The following is a 19541-nucleotide window of genomic DNA, read 5'->3' as shown; positions in this document are numbered from 1 at the left end:
TGGTTGTAGAGTGGGATTTTGCCTCACTTTACTTATCCGTTTTTTGACACTCTGATTATATCTAGTACTCTGGGTTTATATATGATTCATTCTTTCCTTATTGGATTTATGGTTTATCTTCCGCACTTTTATTATGATTGTTCATGATTATATTATTGTTTATGTGGGAGGTTGATTACTCGATACGATCTTGGGCTGTGGATCACACTCTCGGGTATGCCGGATAGGGTACCGGCTGGGAGGATGTGACATCAGATCTTGGGGCACTGATGAGATCGATGACTTCCATGCTAGAGAGGTTTGAGGGTCAGTCGGGAGCAGATGTATGAGAGGATGGAGTCTCGACAGGATAGGATAGAGCATCGGGTGACTCAACTAGCGGAGGGAGTTCGGAGCATACAGAGATCGAGAGGAGATCACCTAGATAGATTGTACCCTAGGATTTTCATTTATGCATTTCAGATGTAATCGTTGTAAAAGCTTTTGAAATTAATGAAGTTCATTTTGTTTCACTTAATTATTGTATATTATGCACCTTTCTTTTATTTGCATTAGTGACATTTGTTTAAGTATAATTATGGTATGTTATTCGAAATGTTCGTTATGCTTCATGGGTTAAGTTTCTAATCCAAGTGTTCTATTATTCACTTCTAAGAGTAGAGGAGTCATTTCAGATCAATGACTCAGGAATGTTCAGTTATTGTCTTTTGTGGTTAGGATTTCCTCGAACCTTGGGCTCCGATACCAATCTGTCACATCCTCCCCAGCCGGTACCCTATCCGGCATACCCGAGAGTGTGATCCATAGCCCGAAGATCAGGTATCGAGTAATCAACCTCCCACATAAACAATAACATAATCATGAACAATAATAATCGAAGTGCAAAAGATAAACCATAGATCCAAATAAGAAAAGAATGAATCATATATAAATCAGAGTACTAGATATAGTAAGAGTGTCTAAATCAGATAAGTAAAGTGAGGCGGAATCCCACTCTACAACCAGCGGAAAAGTAGTTCTAAAAGAGAATAAGCGGGATACAATCTAATCCCAATAGCAGGTACAATAGGTAACTAAATTGTTCTCAATCTTATAGACAACATCTCTATAAGTATAAATCTCATAAATGGCACAAGGGCGCTTCCACTCTATGGTCGGACTAAGCATCGTACGGAGCATAACCACTCGCGGGATCTTCAGTGTAATTGTCATAACCGCAATCACCTTCCTAGAGATATGCCTCTTCTCCTTGCGCTTCTTCATACGGGCCGCCATGATATTCGGAACCTGTAGAATTGTCTAACAAAGCATTGTACAATAAATGAATGAGCTTCAAAGAAACTCAGTAAGGCGATTAAACCATAATAACATAAATGGCAAGATTTCAGAACAAACATAAATGCAATATGGTATGAGACAAACAATGAATGTATGAATCTAACTCTATATATGTTGGGCTCTATTTGGGGGATGTGCTTTATTTTTTTCCCCCCTTTTTTTTTTTTTGGGTCTTCTTCTCTTATTGCCTTTTTTGTGGGGGGGCCTTCTCGCTATTCCCGATGGTGGGGGGTGTTGGTCACCACCCCCCCCCCCCTCCCCTTGGGTCTGTTTTTGTGCTGGGCCAGGTCAAGGCCAAGCCAAGCCAAAACCCCATTCTCTTTTTCAGTTATCTCAATTCGATATCCTTCTCTCTCCCTTCCCCCTACCACCTTTCCCTTTTCTTTCTCCTTTCTATTTCTTTCTCCCCCTCACTCCCTATTCATCAATCCCTTTTCTTCCTCCCCCTCCCCCGCTTCCCCCTATGTCCTCCAGTGCCGGGTTCCGCCCCTGGAGATCCATAGTTCGGGGACCACATAATCCACATCGACGATAATACAATCATGAACAGATAATAATCATAAACTAACAATGAATGATCATGGAATTCAGAAATAAGGTGTCGGACATAATCGAGTGCGGAAATAAATATCAAATCAGATAAATTAAGAAGGCGGTGGGCGGAATCCACTCCTTCACCAAACGGAAGTGAGGTCAAAATTTAGTTAAGTACAAGTCTCAAGTTATAAAGGTAAGTTAAAGTTATTACAATTCTTCTAAGTATCTTGTCACAAAAGAAGGGGTAACTACTCATAAGTCTCCTCCATAATAAATATATCTTCTTCAAAGTTGAGGACCATGGAGACCCAACATGATTGCTCCCATACAACTCCGGGGCTAACCACAGTACGCACAGTAATCTTCTTCGGTATGGTCACCGAAGTCTTCAACGTAGCCAGCCTCCGGATGGTAGTATGAGGTATCCGGGTCCGCCTCGGGGAGGGTGCCATCGGAGTAATCACTGTAGAATAGCCTAACAAAATATTGCAACGAGAAAAGGAATGAGTTCAAAAGAACTCAGCAAGGAAGTTATCCCACCACACATAAACCACAAGATAATCATAAAATGATGCAGATGATATGAGGCATATAATGCAATATGACTTTATTCTAAGTATGCTGGTCATCTATGGTAGACATGCTTTAAGTCATAGCACCATACTTCTTTAGGTAGTCTCGAGTCACTCATCACCGGGGGAATTGGGTCCTGCATCCCTCTCGGACAAATCCATGGTTGGGGTTTCGGTCACCGCTCTCTCACATCACCGTTTGGTCTAAGTATTGGCGCATGTCGGGGGTATAGCCTAGCCCAATGCAAGTCATCTACTTAATCATATCATGCCAGTTCCAGATACTTCCATTCCTCCCCTCTCGGGATCCTTTCCGGTATCCTTCACACTAGAGTCACGGATATTACTCACCGGACTCATCAACCCTATTGGTCATCCACAAATGGTAAGCGGGAAGCTCTCACGTCCCTCTCACGGATCATTTCACCGGTCTTGAGTGCCCGTGAGCCCAAGTCTAGCCATTTGTAACCCTACCAATAAATGGCCCCTTTCGGGTAACCGTAATGCAATTTATGTCCTCTCACGGAGTGGATACCGGTCTTGAGCGCCCACAAATCCACACTACTACCACGGGTTGTTCGGTCTCAATGCCCTTCCGAATCGGGTCTGATATGATAGGGACATCCTAGCCATACATCTAGACAAATCCTATGCATGTCATTCAATAACCCGGAAAGCGTCAATGGACACCTTCGGAGAACATCCCATACTATTCCCTCCGATGTCCAAGGACAAAAGCACCGAGTAGGGTACCCCTCAATCCCAAGTTATACTTAAGCAATCACATGCCCAAGTTCATCATATCAGTTCACAAGATACAACGTCATAATAAACATTCAATTCATGACATTGACATAAGTCATCATATATTGAAATTGATAAACATGATAAAACATTGAAGTAATATAATGTAAACACAAAGCTCTTTGTTAAAAGACATATGTAGCAAGTCTAACACGATAAGAATATGAAATAGAAACTATATTTACTAGGTTAGGAATACCAAGTCAAGATTTCCATATCCTAGGTAATTACATCGATAACTATCCTTACCTTGAATCGGAGAAGAGAATGGTCCAAGATCACAAGCGATGGCCCAAATAGTCTTAAAGTCCTAAACAAGCATATATGAAAGGTTAGAGAAGAAATCAGAACAATCGGAGATCAAACGAATCAGAGCTGGGCAAAAGTTGCTGACAGCAACTCTATTGGTCGATACATTTGGTCGATAGTATCGACCAATAGTATCGACCAAATCAATTCCAGGACACCAAGCTGGCTTTTCGGATTCTTGCCCAGATTTGGTCTTCCGGGTCTCGGATTGACATGAAACTTGGAGGATAGTCTAAGCACAACATGGGGACACTAATTATCAAGAAACTTTCATAATCCAATGGTCCATTTGGAAATCCCCAAATTGACATATTAAGGTTAAGAGTTGTAGATCATGGCATTGGCTATATCTCAATGCAAATTAGGGGAAAACATGGGGGATTAGGTAGGGAATCGTTTAGAAGTAACATGGAGCACATATGCAAGGTATAGATTAGGTTAATCATGAGCTTCATCTCAGTTTTGGTAAATAAAGCAAGTTGGTAAGCAATAAATCATGGAAATGTGTAGTCAATGATCATGAGGTGAATCAATCATAGTCATATCGGTGAAAACATCATTGTATGGGGTTTAGAAGGTTCATGGCAAGGTGTATGCAAGGTTGCAGCACCTTGGCCATGGTCCCAACAGTAAAATAGAGAAAAGATGAGTGAGAAAGTGATTAGGAGAGAGAGTCATACCTTTAAAGTGGAACAAGAAAGTAGGAATGAGTGGTTGGCAATGATTGATGAAGAAGATGCTTCACCACTACCAAGGAGGAGTTCTTGGGAGGCTCTCTCACGTTCCCGAGATGTTAAAAACGCGAGAATAGGGCTCCAGTCTCGAGGAATAAATAAATAGAAAAGAATATTCCAAGAATCTTTAAATCTGGGCTCAACGGACTTGTTGGTCGATACCTTTGGTCGATGGTATCGACCAATAGTATCGACCAAAACAATCTCTGCAGAAATTTTACAGAATAGTTCAGCAACTTTAGGTGCGGACTTGGAGGGCTATACAAGGTCAAATTGCATGGGGTTTTCTCCTACAGTTCACTCAAGAGGTCTAGTTTCGGGGAGTACCTTCGGATTATGCACGGGAGTCCGTTTGCTATTTCAACTGTCTCGCTCTTCATCAGTGCGCAGATTCTAACTTAGCAGTAATGTGCTCAAGGAAGGAGCAGCATCATCAATGTCCATAAACTGGAATCCCGACATTACGTCATCAACCAGTAGGGCCCATAAGTCCCTCCTACCACCACTTCGGGTCTTTGGACCTACAAACATAACAATGACCGGGTCGGGTCAAGGTTAGGTAAAAGCTGGATTTTACATTCTTCCCCCCTTAAAAGAATTTCGTCCTCGAAATTGAAAGCGTACCTGTGCTCCCAAAAAGATGAGGAAACTTCTCCTTCATTTCTTCTTCCTTTTCCCATGAAGCCTCTTCCGGGGTATGGTTCTTCCACCGAATCTTCACCAAAGGGATGGTGCGATTCCATGTTGCTTGTCCTTTTTATCTAGGATTTCAGCTGGTCCTTCATCGTAAGAAAGATCAGCACTAAGTCCTTCGGGTGCTTGCTGTAGTATGTGTTCCGGGTTCTCTATGTACTTCCGAAGCATCGAAACATGGAACACATTGTGAACTCCAGCAAGAGATGGAGGCAAGGCCAAGCGATAAGCAACGGGTCCAACCCTTTCCAAGATTTCAAAAGGTCCGATGAAGCGGGGGCTAAGCTTTCCTCTCACATTGAATCTCATCACACCTTTCATAGGTGATACTTTAAGGAAAACTTTCTCTCCAATAGGAAACTCCAGATCGGTCCTTCTCTTGTCGGCATAGGATTTCTGTCTTGGTGAGCAGAGACTTAATCCTCTCTCTAATCATGTCGACCATAGCACTTGTAGCTTCAATCATTTCCGGGCCTAAGACTTTTCTTTCCTGTCTCGAGTCCAATACAAAGGCGTTCTACAAGTGTTACCGTACAAAGCTTTAAAAGGAGCCATGCCTATTGTTGATTGATAACTGTTGTTATAGGCAAACTCCACTAAAGCTAAGTGTTCATCCCAATTTCCACCCATGTCCACCACACAAGATCTAAGCATATCTTCTAAAATTTGAATCGTCCGCTCGGATTGTCCATCGGCTGGGGATGATGAGCTGTACTCGGGTTTAATTGGGTTCCCGGGGCTTTCTGCAATCCATTCCAAAACCTTGAGGTGAACCTAGGATCACGGTCAGACACAATACTCACCGGCACACCGTGTAGGCGAACCACGTTGTCCACATAGAGTCTAGCTAGCTTGTCCAAAGTGTAGGTGATCTTCATAGGTATGAAATGGGCTGATTTAGTCAACCTATCTACAACCACCCACACAGTGTCATTTCCTTTACTTGTCCGCGGCAAGCTAGTCACGAAGTCCATGGATATATCTTCCCACTTCCAACTAGGAACGGGGAAGGGGCTGAAGCAATCCGGACGGAGGTTGGCGAAACGGCTTTAACACGCTGACAAGTCTCGCACTTGGCAACAAAGTCTTCCACATCCGCTTTCAAGCTATTCCACCAAAAATGTTCCCTTAAGTCTTTATACATTTTGGTACCCCCGGAGTGTATTGTAAAGATCGATTGGTGTGCTTCTTTCAATATTTCCTTCTTGATTTCATCAACAGCGAGCACACAGAGTCTACCTCTAAACAATAAGGCACCATCTAAAGATGTACTAAAAGCGGGGTCCATCTCTCGAATTCGTGGCAACCTTCCCAATCTTCTCTCTCGGTTCGGGGTCAGAACTTTGCAAAGCGACGATCCGGTCTCTAAGGGTGGATCTTGCCGTCATGGCAAAAAGAATACAATCCGAACCCTCGGGAACCACTTCTAAGCCAAACCTTTCCATTGACAGCAACAAAGGTCGACTCAAAGCACACAAGTTCAAATCCTTCTTCGACTCTTCCTACTAAGAGCATCCGCAACTACATTTGCTTTACGGGTGATATTGGATGTCACAATCATAGTCGAGAAACCAACTCCAGCCATCTTCTTTGTCTCATATTCAGCTCTTTCTGGGTGAAGAAGTATTTCAAACTCTTATGATCTGTGAAGATAGCGATCTTCTCACCGTATAGGTAATGTCTCCAAATCTTTAAAGCAAAAACAACGGCGGCAAGCTCTAAGTCGTGAGTGGGATAATTCCGCTCATAGTCTTTCAATTGCCGAGAAGCATAAGCCACAACTTTGCCGTGTTGCATCAACACGCAACCCAATCCGATCATGGAAGCATCGGTGTAGACTGTCAACCCACCGGAACTATCGGGTATAGTCAAAACCGGGCGCTTGTCAATCTAACCTTCAGCTCCTCAAAATTCCTCTCGCAAGACTCGGTCCAAACGAACTTCTCTTCCTTTCTAGTTAGCTTAGTCATAGGGGCAGCCAACCTAGAAAAATTCTCGATAAATCTCCGATAGTATCCTGCCAATCCAAGGAAACTTCTTATCTCGATCACGGTCTTCGGTCTTTCCCAATCGGTAACGGTTTGCACTTTTTCCGGGTCGACACGAATACCTTCGGCTGAAACAACATGGCCAAGAAACACTACCCTTGAGAGCCAAAAGTCACACTTGCCAAACTTAGCATAGAGTTTCTTTTCTCTCAACCTTTGCAAAGTGAAGTTCGGATGTTCCGCATGCTCTTCTTCATTCTTCGAGTAAATCAAGATGTCATCAATGAATACGATCACAAACTTATCGAGCACATCATGAAATACCCGGTTCATGAGGTCCATGAACACGGCGGGGGCATTTGTTAAGCCAAAAGGCATAACTTTGAATTCATAGTGTCCATACCTTGTTCGGAACGCCGTCTTAAAGATATCACTTGACTTCACTTTCAACTGGTGATACCACGATCTTAAGTCAATCTTCGAGAAAACAGACGCGCCCTTCAAGCTGGTCAAACGGGTCATCAATCCGAGGCAACGGGTATCTGTTCTTGATCGTTAACTTGTTCAACTCTCTGTAGTCAATGCATAGGCGCATACTACCATCTTTCTTCTTAACGAACAAGACCGGAGCTCCCCGGGGTGACACACTTGGCTGCACAAAACCTCTATCCGGGAGTTCATTCAGCTGAGCTTGCAACTCCTCTAGCTCGGTAGGCGCCATCCTGTAAGGAGCTTTAGACACCGGAGACGCTCCAGGAGTTAAGTCTATGGAAAACTCAACCTCTCTATCAGGGGGTAGTCCTGATAAATCGTCTGGAAACACATCAGCGAAGTTACAAACTACACCGATATTTTCGGGTCTCTTCTTTTCCTTAACCTTGCTTCCGGATGAAACATCTTCCACTAGGGAGTGGACTTGCATTAAAGCGGTCAAAGTCTTCTTGCTCACTCTTCCCTTCCTTCCTTGGAACTCCAAAACTGAATTCCCCTCCAATCGGAATTGGATCTTCTTTGAAGAGCACAAGATCACAGCGTTGTAGGATGTCAACCAATCAATTCCCAAGATCACGTCGAAATCTCTCATATCGAACAACACCAACCTTGCCTTCAAGTTCAAACCACAAACACAAACAGGACATTCCTCTAACACTTTATCTAGTTTAACAGCAGACCCAACAGGGGTACAAATTGATAAATAACTAGACAAACATTTGGGTGTTAGGTTAGTCTTCATGACAAAAGTAGATGAAATGAATGAATGAGATGCACCCGTATCAAACAATACAAATGCTGGTAAAGAAGCGACTAACAATGTACCTGTAACAACATCATGACAAGCTTCTTGGTCGGTACCGGATATGCTGAAGACTCTGCCGGCGGGGGAGGGCGGGGACACTCTTACGAGCAGGAGCACCGGGCTGAACAGGACTTCTTGGGGCGAGGCGGGCAAAATGGCCGGGCTGTTTGCAAAAGAAGCAAACATTATCCTTCGGTCCAACGAGAGGTAGCTGCCCTTTGGAGGTCTCTGAAATGCGGGCACTGGGGTGTACCATTCCGGGTAGAGAAGGCTGAACAATTCCTGCAGGTCGGGTCCCACTAGTCGGCCATGCTTGGCCTACATGAGCGGCAACGGGACTCGGCCCAACACTCCGGGGCTGATAGGTGGGAGTGGGGTGCGGTGCGGGCCTCACAAAACGACGGTCGGTACGATCAACAAATCCGGAAGGTCCGGATTGCCAAGGTTTTGTGCTCGCACATTCTCCTTCTCAGTTTCCTCAATTTTCTTCGCATTCTCCACGGCCTGAGCATAGTCTCCAAGAGGTAAGGCAGTGAGGTGGACTTTGATCGAAGGTCGCAGCCCTTTGAAAAATTTCTTCGCCTTGGCAACATCGGAACTCAAAGAATCAGGAGCGAAGAAAAAGAGTTCTTCAAACTTCTGCTGGTATTCCGGCCTGAAAAGGGCACCTTGTACCAATGCCATGAATTCTGCCTCTTTGGCATCCTTTACCGACTCAGGGAAATAGTTCCTACAAAATGCTTCCTTGAACAACTCCCAAGTAACCACACCAGCATGAAGGTTCTCGAGAATAGGCCTGGTGGAGGTCCACCATGCATCAGCTTCATGTTGGAGCTTCTGTTCTGCAAACAACACCTTCTGATTATCTGAACACTGCAGGTGTCTAAATGCCTTTTCCAATTCTCTCAACCATCTATTAGGAAAGAGGGTGTCCTTGGTCATTCCGGTAAAAGATGGTACTTGGAGTTTAAGAAAACTTTCCATCAGCTTGGTATGCGGGATCTCGGTGGACCTCTCCACATACGGAGCTGCACGGCCGGGGTTTCTTGAACCACTTGCTCGGTTCTCTTCTCGCATAGCCAAAAATCCGGTCATCATTTGATTGAAGCTGCGCCGCTTGTTGCTGCATCATGTTGGTCATAATGCTAGCAATGTCTCTGAAGCTTCCGATTTCGGGAGCATCGGGAACTCCATTAGGGGCGGGGTGCTCTCCTTGTCTTTGCTGGTCCGGGGGTCCCAGCGGGCACATCTTCAACTCCGGAATTATCAGAACCAATCAAACGATTCCTCAGAAGCACCATTCTGCAAACATCGGAAATTTACAACATCGAAAATCAACTTGTCAAAATCACTTGATCAATAGAATAGAATGCCCAAATCATGCTTAAAATCATCAACATAGCAAGATTATAGTCCAACATTGACAAGAAACAAATCACAAATCAGATTTCCACAAAAGCCCAAAAGCAGAAATTTTTCCCTATTGGTCGATACATTTGGTCGATGGCATCGACCAATAGTATCGACCAAAAAACATTCTGCGTGAAAAAGCAGAATATATGGTTCACCCGTTTCATTTCCAAAACATTTCCATTTCAAGCTTGGCTCTGGGGAAAACTTCTCCTTAAGGTCTCTAAGGGTTTTAGGGGTGATTTGAGACTTCCAACACTCTTGCAAGCTTGCATTGATCAACAACACAAGTAAGTCTCATTCTCTTCTTCTCTCTTCTTGCGTTTTCATTTACCAAGATATGATTTTTCTTCAAAACTGCAAAATGGTTGATGCTAATGGTTAGAATCATGTCTAGGGACGTTTAGAAACATGCTCCCACCATTTTACAAGCCAAACTAAGCATGAAACACAAGATTTCACATTCTTAGGATTCAAAAATCACTATTCATCTCAATATTTCCAACTTTACAAATACTTGCCTCATTTTTAAACCAAAATGAATTTTGACATGAAACCAAGTCCCACATGACTAATTTACCATGGGGAAGGTGTTCCCACATTCGGTTTGCCGAAATTCCAACTTTTGAAAAATCTCAAACATAGCCCAAAGAGGGATTTCTTCCTTCACCTTCTTGCTGAATTTTCACTTCTACATGGCCAAGATGTTAGATTTTCACCAAACGAAACATCCCAGCATGTTTATCCAAGTCTTATACACATGCTAGTATGTTCGAATCGCATTTTCGCAACAATTTCAAATTTTCGAAAAATTACAAAAATGCCCTTCATCTAACAAATGAACAAGGGAATTAATCAAAATGAAATTTCTTTCTTGTCTCCGTGGAGTTCATCATGCCCGAGAGGAGGACGGAGGGCTGACAGAGGTATAGGACATGCTCCACGGCGAGGAGGTGACCGAGGAGGACCTCTTCATATCACCTCGGGCGAGTTCTGTTCGAGCACTACTTCTATGACATACCGATCGAGTACGGGCGGTTGGTAGTCTTAGATGAGCTAGAGACCTTTCGCATACGGGAGAGGTTAGAGGCGATGGGATGGTTATCTTTGTACACCACGCCATATCCAGTCTACCCAGAGCTTGTCAGGTACTTTTATAGTAACCTGACCTACCGATTCGAGGATGACCCGCGAGATGGTCCTCGGATTGTCATCTGCTCCGTGGTCAAAGGCGTTGAGATCACATTCACTACCAGCGAGTTGGCTGGGATCTTGGGAGTGCCGTCTGTACCAGACTTTCGCTTGTGGATTCCTCCTCGCACCGGAGGGTCTCATTCCATACGAGACACACGAGATATGCAAGACTCTGTGGGACGATGAGAACTGCTTCATGCCCAGGAGTGGCACTTCTATGATACCATCTGCCCGAGTCATCGCTCGCTTTGTCGGGCGAAACATTATTCCGAAGGCAGGGCATCACAGTAGGGTGACGATTATGGAGGCACTAGTCATCTATTGCATTTACACTGGCGTGCAGATAGACTTGGCTCACATCATGCAGCATATCATGATGGACCGAGTTGAGTCTCCCGGGGTCAGGAACTTAGCTTTCGGCCGGGTCTTGACACGCATTTTCCAGTACTTCCAGGTGGATTTAGAGGACACACTGATGATTCCTGATATAGAGATAGGTGAGGACCTCTGTGCATGGTCGGTCAAGAAAATGGGGCTTGGTAATGCGGTTAGATCAGACAATGAGGCCGACATCGATGGGGATGCCAAGGATGACGATGTAGATGAGCATGGAGACGATGATGATCGGGGTGATGCTCCGGTTCGGGATGATGACCGGGGGCATCGGGAGATTCCCGCTCCACGATTCTCCGAGGATGGAGGTCCATCTCACCGGACTTCTGAGGCTCCAGGTGTGACTTCTCATCAGTCTCCGATTTATTCCATACTCGAGAGGATCGAGGCTCGACAGATGAGGATGGAGACATACATGCACACTTTAGGTGAGAGGTTTACACGGCTCGAGGATGAGTTCAGATCGAGGAGGGATCAGACAGATCGTCGGAGTAGATCACCTAGATAGATAGCATTAGGAGTTTTCCTTTTTATGTTTCCCGGATGTACTTTCTTTCGGACTTGTAAAAATTTTCTTATGTGATTAATGAGATCATGTTCTTTTGCTTATATTATTGTATCTTATTCCATAATCAGTTAAGTTTCATTTATTCAGTTACTAATCTCGGTTATCTATTATTCAGCTCTAAGAATAGTTGAGTTACCCTTTTTGATCGGTAACTCGGAATGTTCCATCATCGCTTCCGTGGTTAGGGTCTTCTTGAACACGGGGCTCGATACCACTCTGTCACATCCACCCAGCCGGTACCCTATCGGCATACCCGGGATGTGATCCACAGCCCCGAAGATCCATAGTTCAGGGACCACATAATCCACATCGACGATAATACAATCATGAACAGATAATAATCATAAACTAACAATGAATGATCATGGAATTCAGAAATAAGGTGTCAGACATAATCAGAGTGCGGAAATAAATATCAAATCAGATAAATTAAGAAGGCGGTGGGCGGAATCCACTCCTTCACCAAACGGAAGTGAGGTCAAAATTTAGTTAAGTACAAGTCTCAAGTTATAAAGGTAAGTTAAAGTTATTACAATTCTTCTAAGTATATTGTCACAAAAGAAGGGGTAACTACTCATAAGTCTCCTCCATAATAAATATATCTTCTTCAAAGTTGAGGACCATGGAGACCCAACATGACTGCTCCCATACAACTCGGGGCTAACCCTGGTACGCCTGGTAATCTTCTTCGGTATGGTCACCGAAGTCTTCAACGTAGCCAGCCTCCGGATGGTAGTATGAGGTATCTGGGTCCGCCTCAGGGAGGGTGCCATCAAAGTAATCACCTGTAGAATAGCCTAACAAAATATTGCAACAGAAAAGGAATGAGTTCAAAAGAACTCTGCAAGGAAGTTATCCCACCACACATAAACCACAAGATAATCATAAAATGATGCAGATGATATGAGGCATATAATGCAATATGACTTTATTCTAAGTATGATGGTCATCTATGGTAGACATGCTTTAAGTCATAGCACCATACTTCTTTAGGTAGTCTCAGTCACTCATCACCGGGGGGAATTGGGTCCTGCATCCCTCTCGGACAAATCCATGGTTGGGGTTTCGGTCACCGCTCTCTCACATCACCGTTTGGTCTAAGTATTGGCGCATGTTAGGGTATAGCCTAGCCCAATGCAAGTCATCTACTTAATCATATCATGCCAGTTCCAGATACTTCCATTCCTCCCCTCTCGGGATCCTTTCCGGTATCCTTCACACTAGAGTCACGGATATTACTCACCGGACTCATCAACCCTATTGGTCATCCACAAATGGTAAACGGGAAGCTCTCACGTCCCTCTCACGGATCATTTCACCGGTCTTGAGTGCCCGTGAGCCCAAGTCTAGCCATTTGTAACCCTACCAATAAATGGCCCCTTTCGGGTAACCGTAATGCAATTTATGTCCTCTCACGGAGTGGATACCGGTCTTGAGCGCCCACAAATCCACACTACTACCACGGGTTGTTCGGTCTCAATGCCCTTCCGAATCGGGTCTGATATGATAGGGACATCCTAGCCATACATCTAGACAAATCCTATGCATGTCATTCAATAACCCGGGAAAGCGTCAATGGACACCTTCGGAGAACATCCCATACTATTCCCTCCGATGTCCAAGGACAGAAGCACCAGTAGGGTACCCCTCAATCCCAAGTTATACTTAAGCAATCACATGCCCAAGTTCATCATATCAGTTCACAAGATACAACGTCATAATAAACATTCAATTCATGACATTGACATAAGTCATCATATATTGAAATTGATAAACATGATAAAACATTGAAGTAATATAATGTAAACACAAAGCTACTTGTTAAAAGACATATGTAGCAAGTCTAAGACGATAAGAATATGAAATAGAAACTATATTTACTAGGTTAGGAATACCAAGTCAAGATTTCCATATCCTAGGTAATTACATCGATAACTATCCTTACCTTGAATCGGAGAAGAGAATGGTCCAAGATCACAAGCGAGTGGCCCAAATAGTCTTAAAGTCCTAAACAAGCATATATGAAAGGTTAGAGAAGAAATCGGAACAATTCGGAGATCAAACGAATCGGAAGCGGGCAAAAGTTGCTGACAACAACTCTATTGGTCGATACATTTGGTCGATATTATCGACCAATAGTATCGACCAAATCAATTCCGGGACAGACAAGGCTGGCTTTTCGGATTCTTGCCCAGATTTGGTCTTCCGGGTCTCGGATTGACATGAAACTTGGAGGATAGTCTAAGCACAACATGGGGACACTAATTATCAAGAAACTTTCATAATCCAATGGTCCATTTGGAAATCCCCAAATTGACATATTAAGGTTAAGAGTTGTAGATCATGGCATTGGCTATATCTCAATGCAAATTAGGGGAAAACATGGGGGATTAGGTAGGGAATCGTTTAGAAGTAACATGGAGCACATATGCAAGGTATAGATTAGGTTAATCATGAGCTTCATCTCAGTTTTGGTAAATAAAGCAAGTTGGTAAGCAATAAATCATGGAAATGTGTAGTCAATGATCATGAGGTGAATCAATCATAGTCATATCGGTGAAAACATCATTGTATGGGGTTTAGAAGGTTCATGGCAAGGTGTATGCAAGGTTGCAGCACCTTGGCCATGGTCCCAACAGTAAAATAGAGAAAGAGATGAGTGAGAAAGTGATTAGGAGAGAGAGTCATACCTTTAAAGTGGAACAAGAAAGTAGGAATGAGTGGTTGGCAATGATTGATGAAGAAGATGCTTCACCACTACCAACGAGGAGTTCTTGGGAGGCTCTCTCACGTTCCCAGATGTTAAAAACGCGAGAATAGGGGTCCAGTCTCGATGAATAAATAAATAGAAAAGAATATTCTAAGAATCTTTAAATCTGGGCTCAGCAGACTTGTTGGTCGATACCTTTGGTCGATGGTATCGACCAATAGTATCGACCAAAACAATCTCTGCAGAAATTTTACAGAATAGTTCAGCAACTTTAGGTGCGGACTTGGAGGGCTATACAAGGTCAAATTGCATGGGGTTTTCTCCTACAGTTCACTCAAGAGGTCTAGTTTCAGGGAGTACCTTCGGATTATGCACAGGAGTCCGTTTGCTATTTCAACTGTCTCGCTCTTCATCAGTGCGCAGATTCTAACTTAGCACTGGTAATGTGCTCAAGGAAGGAGCAGCATCATCAATGTCCATAAACTGGAATCCCGACATTACGTCATCAACCAGTAGGGCCCATAAGTCCCTCCTACCACCACTTCGGGTCTTTGGACCTACAAACATAACAATGACCGGGTCGGGTCAAGGTTAGGTAAAAGCTGGATTTTACACTATTGGTTATCCACATATGGTAAACGGGAAGCTCTCACGTCCCCTCACGGGTTGGTTACCGGTCTTGAGCGCCCGTGAGCCCAAGTCTATCCATATGCAACCCTACCAATAAATGGCCCCCACAATGTGATTCCTGTCCTCTCACGGGTTGGTTACCTGCCTTGAGCGTCCACAAATCCCCATTGCTACCACGGGTCGTTCGGTCTCAATACTCCTCCGATTAGGGTCTGACATAACGGGACATCCTAGCCAAACACTACTAGACAGTCCTAAATATGTCATCCAACAGTTTAGGAAGGTGTCCAGAGGGCATCTCCGGAAACATCCCATAATATTCCCGTAGTTGTCCAAGGACAGAAGTGTCAAAAGGACACCTCTCCTTTCCGAACCATACTTAAGCATACACAAGCATCAATTCATAACATCACATATATGGTAACTTCATATATGGAAAGAAATCAATAATTACAATCAACTTGTATATAACTGGTAAGTAAATCATACATGAGTCAATTCAATATAAATAAGTAATGCTACTGATATCAAAACAGTACCACAGTAGTATAACAATATAAGAATATAATTAAAGAAATAAATTAACAAGATTCAAATATAGAAACTAAGATATGCAATTTATGTTGTTAAAGAAGTAACCATCCTTACCTTTTATAACTTGCAAAGGAATCCTAAGAAATCAAGTAAGATCTTGACAAACTTGAGAAGAAGGACCTAAACAAGTGTATACAACATATTAGGAAAGATCCCTAACAGAAAAGATACCAAAACATCCAAAGCAGACCAATTGGAGTTGCTGTACTCATTGGTCGATTGGATTGGTCTTCATCGCCCTCGATCGACCAATCGATCAATCACCGACCAATGCAGACAGCAGCCTATAAAATCAGAGTTTTAAGATATAAAATCCAAATTTGGTGGTTCAAAAGGGTACTAATCAAGGGGTAAACTACATTAGTAGTATCCTAACATATAGGGGACCTCAAAACACTAATCAAATCAAGTCTTCAAGATACAAATTAGGAAACAAAAAGTTACCATAATTAGATCAATCATGGTTCTTGAAGAATTCAAGATAGAAATCAAAGACAAGAACAATAGGAGAATGAATCATTGATTCAGATAAAGGTATCATGAAAGGCATACTTAGATCTTCAAGAAAATAGACCTAAGAGCATAAATCTAAATAAGGAAACAAAACCTACCATATATGTAACTATCATGATTCATGAAGAATACATGGTATGGTAGAAGAGAAACAACTAGAGATAGATAGATCATGGATCATGAAAGGAAAACACAGCAATTGACTACTAACATGATCAATATAGTAGATCTAAGGAGATCAGAATTCAAATCAAAAGATAAACAAATACAAGATCATGATTTGATCATGATTCCTTCAAAAGCTTGCAATGATAATGGTTAAGATCATTGCATTAGCCATTAATCCTTAGGAAGATCATGAGAGACAAGTCCAGAGATGTTTGCAACAGAGAATGCAGCATCTCCTCTACTGTCTCAACTCAAAAAGGAAAGAAAAATAGAGATGGAGGAGAAGAAGAGAGTGTAGACATACCTTTGATGCAAAAGGAAGAGTTTTGACGAAGATCCGTCAAGAAAAACACCAAGGATGCAAGGGAGATGACTTGCACAGGTCTTTGGTTCGTTCCAAAGAGTTTGGAGGTTGAAAATACAAAGTAGACTCGAGATTGGACTTAAATAGAGCAAGCAAGACCTAATTGCCAAAGACAGCACCCATTGGTCGAGTGGATTGGTCGACTGGTCCAGTCGACCAATCAGTTCAGCAACTCCTAAACAGGGAATTGAAGACCCAGATCAAATCCAATCCTAAAGGGGTTTTGCACACATATCAAGTGACTTACCTAATAGGTAGAAATGCCTTCAAACCATGATAGAGAGCACTCCAAGTCCATCAACTAATCCGATCTTCATCAAGATTCAGTTTCCATAAATAGAACCTCATCATCAACTCTCATGGATTCAAAGCCAGACACCAAGTCCTCCACTGGGATGGCCCAAAGCTGACTTCTTACTTTACTTCGGGTCACTGGACCTACAAATAACAAGGTTTCCAGGTCAAGGTTAGGGCTGGGTTTTACACTCAAGATCAGGAGGATCAGTCAGGTGAGGAGGAAACTACTCCAGCTCGACAGTTTGAGGATGGAGGTCCATTGTATACAATTTTCGAGGCACCGGGTGTGGTTTCTCAGCTGTCAGCAATAACTTCCACACAAGAGAGGATAGAGACACACATATGCATTATAGAAGATTAGATTGACACGACTGAAGAAAAAGTCTCGGGCTATGAGAGATCAATTCTGTTCTCAGGAACAATTTCCTAAAGAGATAACACTAGGATTATCTTCGAGCCTATGGTTGGAGGCAGAGCGATCAACTTCACGTTCACGCGGCTAGATCAGAGGATGAGGGTGATATTGCCAAGGCTGAGGGCACAGAGGACGATGGTGATGAGTAGGATGAGGATGATGATGGTGATGCTATTGGTGATGAGCACAGAGATGGTGATGATGATGATCGTGACAGGGTTCCAGCTCGGGATGAGGATGATATTGATAATCAGGGAGATGAAGATCATAGAGATGAGGATTGAGGTCAGGATGAGATTCCGAGACACGAGGAGATTCCTACACCATGCTTCCGCTGCGATTGAGGGTCCATCACATATGAGTTTTGAGGCTCCAGGTGTGGCTTCTCATCAGTCATCGACTTCTTCCACACTTAAGAGGATAAAAGCTTGATAGGAGAGGATAGAGTCCTATATGTATACCTTGGGAGAGACATTTGCATGACTGGAGAAGGAATTCAGATCTAGGAGGACCAGATAGATCACCGGATTCGATCACCTAGATAGATAGTGCTAGGAGTTTCCTTTTATACTTTCAATGATGTATTTCCTTTCGGACTTGTAAAAATCTCCTATGTGATTAATGAAATTCAGTTTGTTTCACTTATGTTATTGTACATTATGCATTTCTTTTATTGCATTAGAAATTGTTAATGTTTAGTTATGACTTATAACTCATGATGACTATTCACAACCATTACTCCCAATGACAACACCGACTCCAGACTCATACGACAACACACGAAGAGAACACGACTCAGACTCATGACAACACACAATGACAAAACGACTCACCGTAAAGACTTACTCACAAGGACGACCCTCGACGACAACTTTCAACTCAAGACTCAACACACATACCCAATAACTCAAAACTGACAACTTAACTCCAAGTACAAGTCATAAACTTTTAATTATTGTGTATTATTCAAACAAGATGTATTATGCTTCATTTATTCAAAATTCTAATCCAAGTTTTCTATTATTCAATTTAAAGAAAGTTTGAGTCACTTCTAGATCTATGACTCAAGGATGCTTCATTATTGTGTTCTGTGGTTATGATTGTCCGAAAACTTGGGCTCTGATACCATCTGTCACATCCACCAAGCCAGTACCCTACCTAGCATACCCGGGTATGTGATCCACAACCCAAAAGATCAAGTTTAGGAACGATCATAGCCACTTAGCACAATAATATAATCAAAAGCAAGAACAAATCTTTGTATTCAATTACTTTAATAATAAAAGTCAAGAAATGACCTCAGAAGGATCACAAAAGAACATCGAGTTGCAGAAAAGACACAATTAAAATACATAGTCAACGTGAGGAACTGAGGTGGAAATTCCCTCTACAACATTAGCGGAAGGTAGATCGAATAAAAATAAGGGTTACAATCGGTTCCCAGATAAAAGAAGAACAACTAAACTACAGTCTCAACAAATCAAATAAAAGGTCAAAAGAGATAGGACAATATTCCATCGCTGTCACACAAGTGTAAAAGCTGGACTGCTCTAGATAAGTACCAATCTCGTACTGATAGTCTTTCATCAACGTGTTCACCGTAACCAGTATTGTGTGAGTCATCAATTTGGTCTTCATAGTGTTGACCATCATAATCAATAGTAGTAGTACCTATAGAAAAGTCTAACAAAAGATATTGCAAAAAGAAGTGAGTTCAAAAGAACTCAACAAGGCAGTTATTCCATAAAACATAAGCCATATGATATAAAGCATAGCATGATGCAATATGATATGAAACAGATGATGCAAATATGAATCTAACTCTATGTATGCTGGTCTCTATTGGTAGACATGCTTTAAGTCATAGCACCATACTTCTTTGGGTAGGTCCGCTCACACCCTCAACCATTTAAGATATCTTGGGCAGCCGGTTGGTAATGGGTCCGGCATCCCTCTCGGACATTCCTTGGCTGGGGATTTGGTCACCACTCTCTCACATCACCATTTGGTATA

This window comes from Hakea prostrata, chromosome 7 (genome assembly GCF_041222555.1).
Source record: "Hakea prostrata isolate BN-2017 chromosome 7, UWA_Hpros_2, whole genome shotgun sequence".
NCBI classification, from domain to species: Eukaryota; Viridiplantae; Streptophyta; class Magnoliopsida; order Proteales; family Proteaceae; genus Hakea; species Hakea prostrata.
This window is presented reverse-complemented; position numbering follows the sequence as displayed.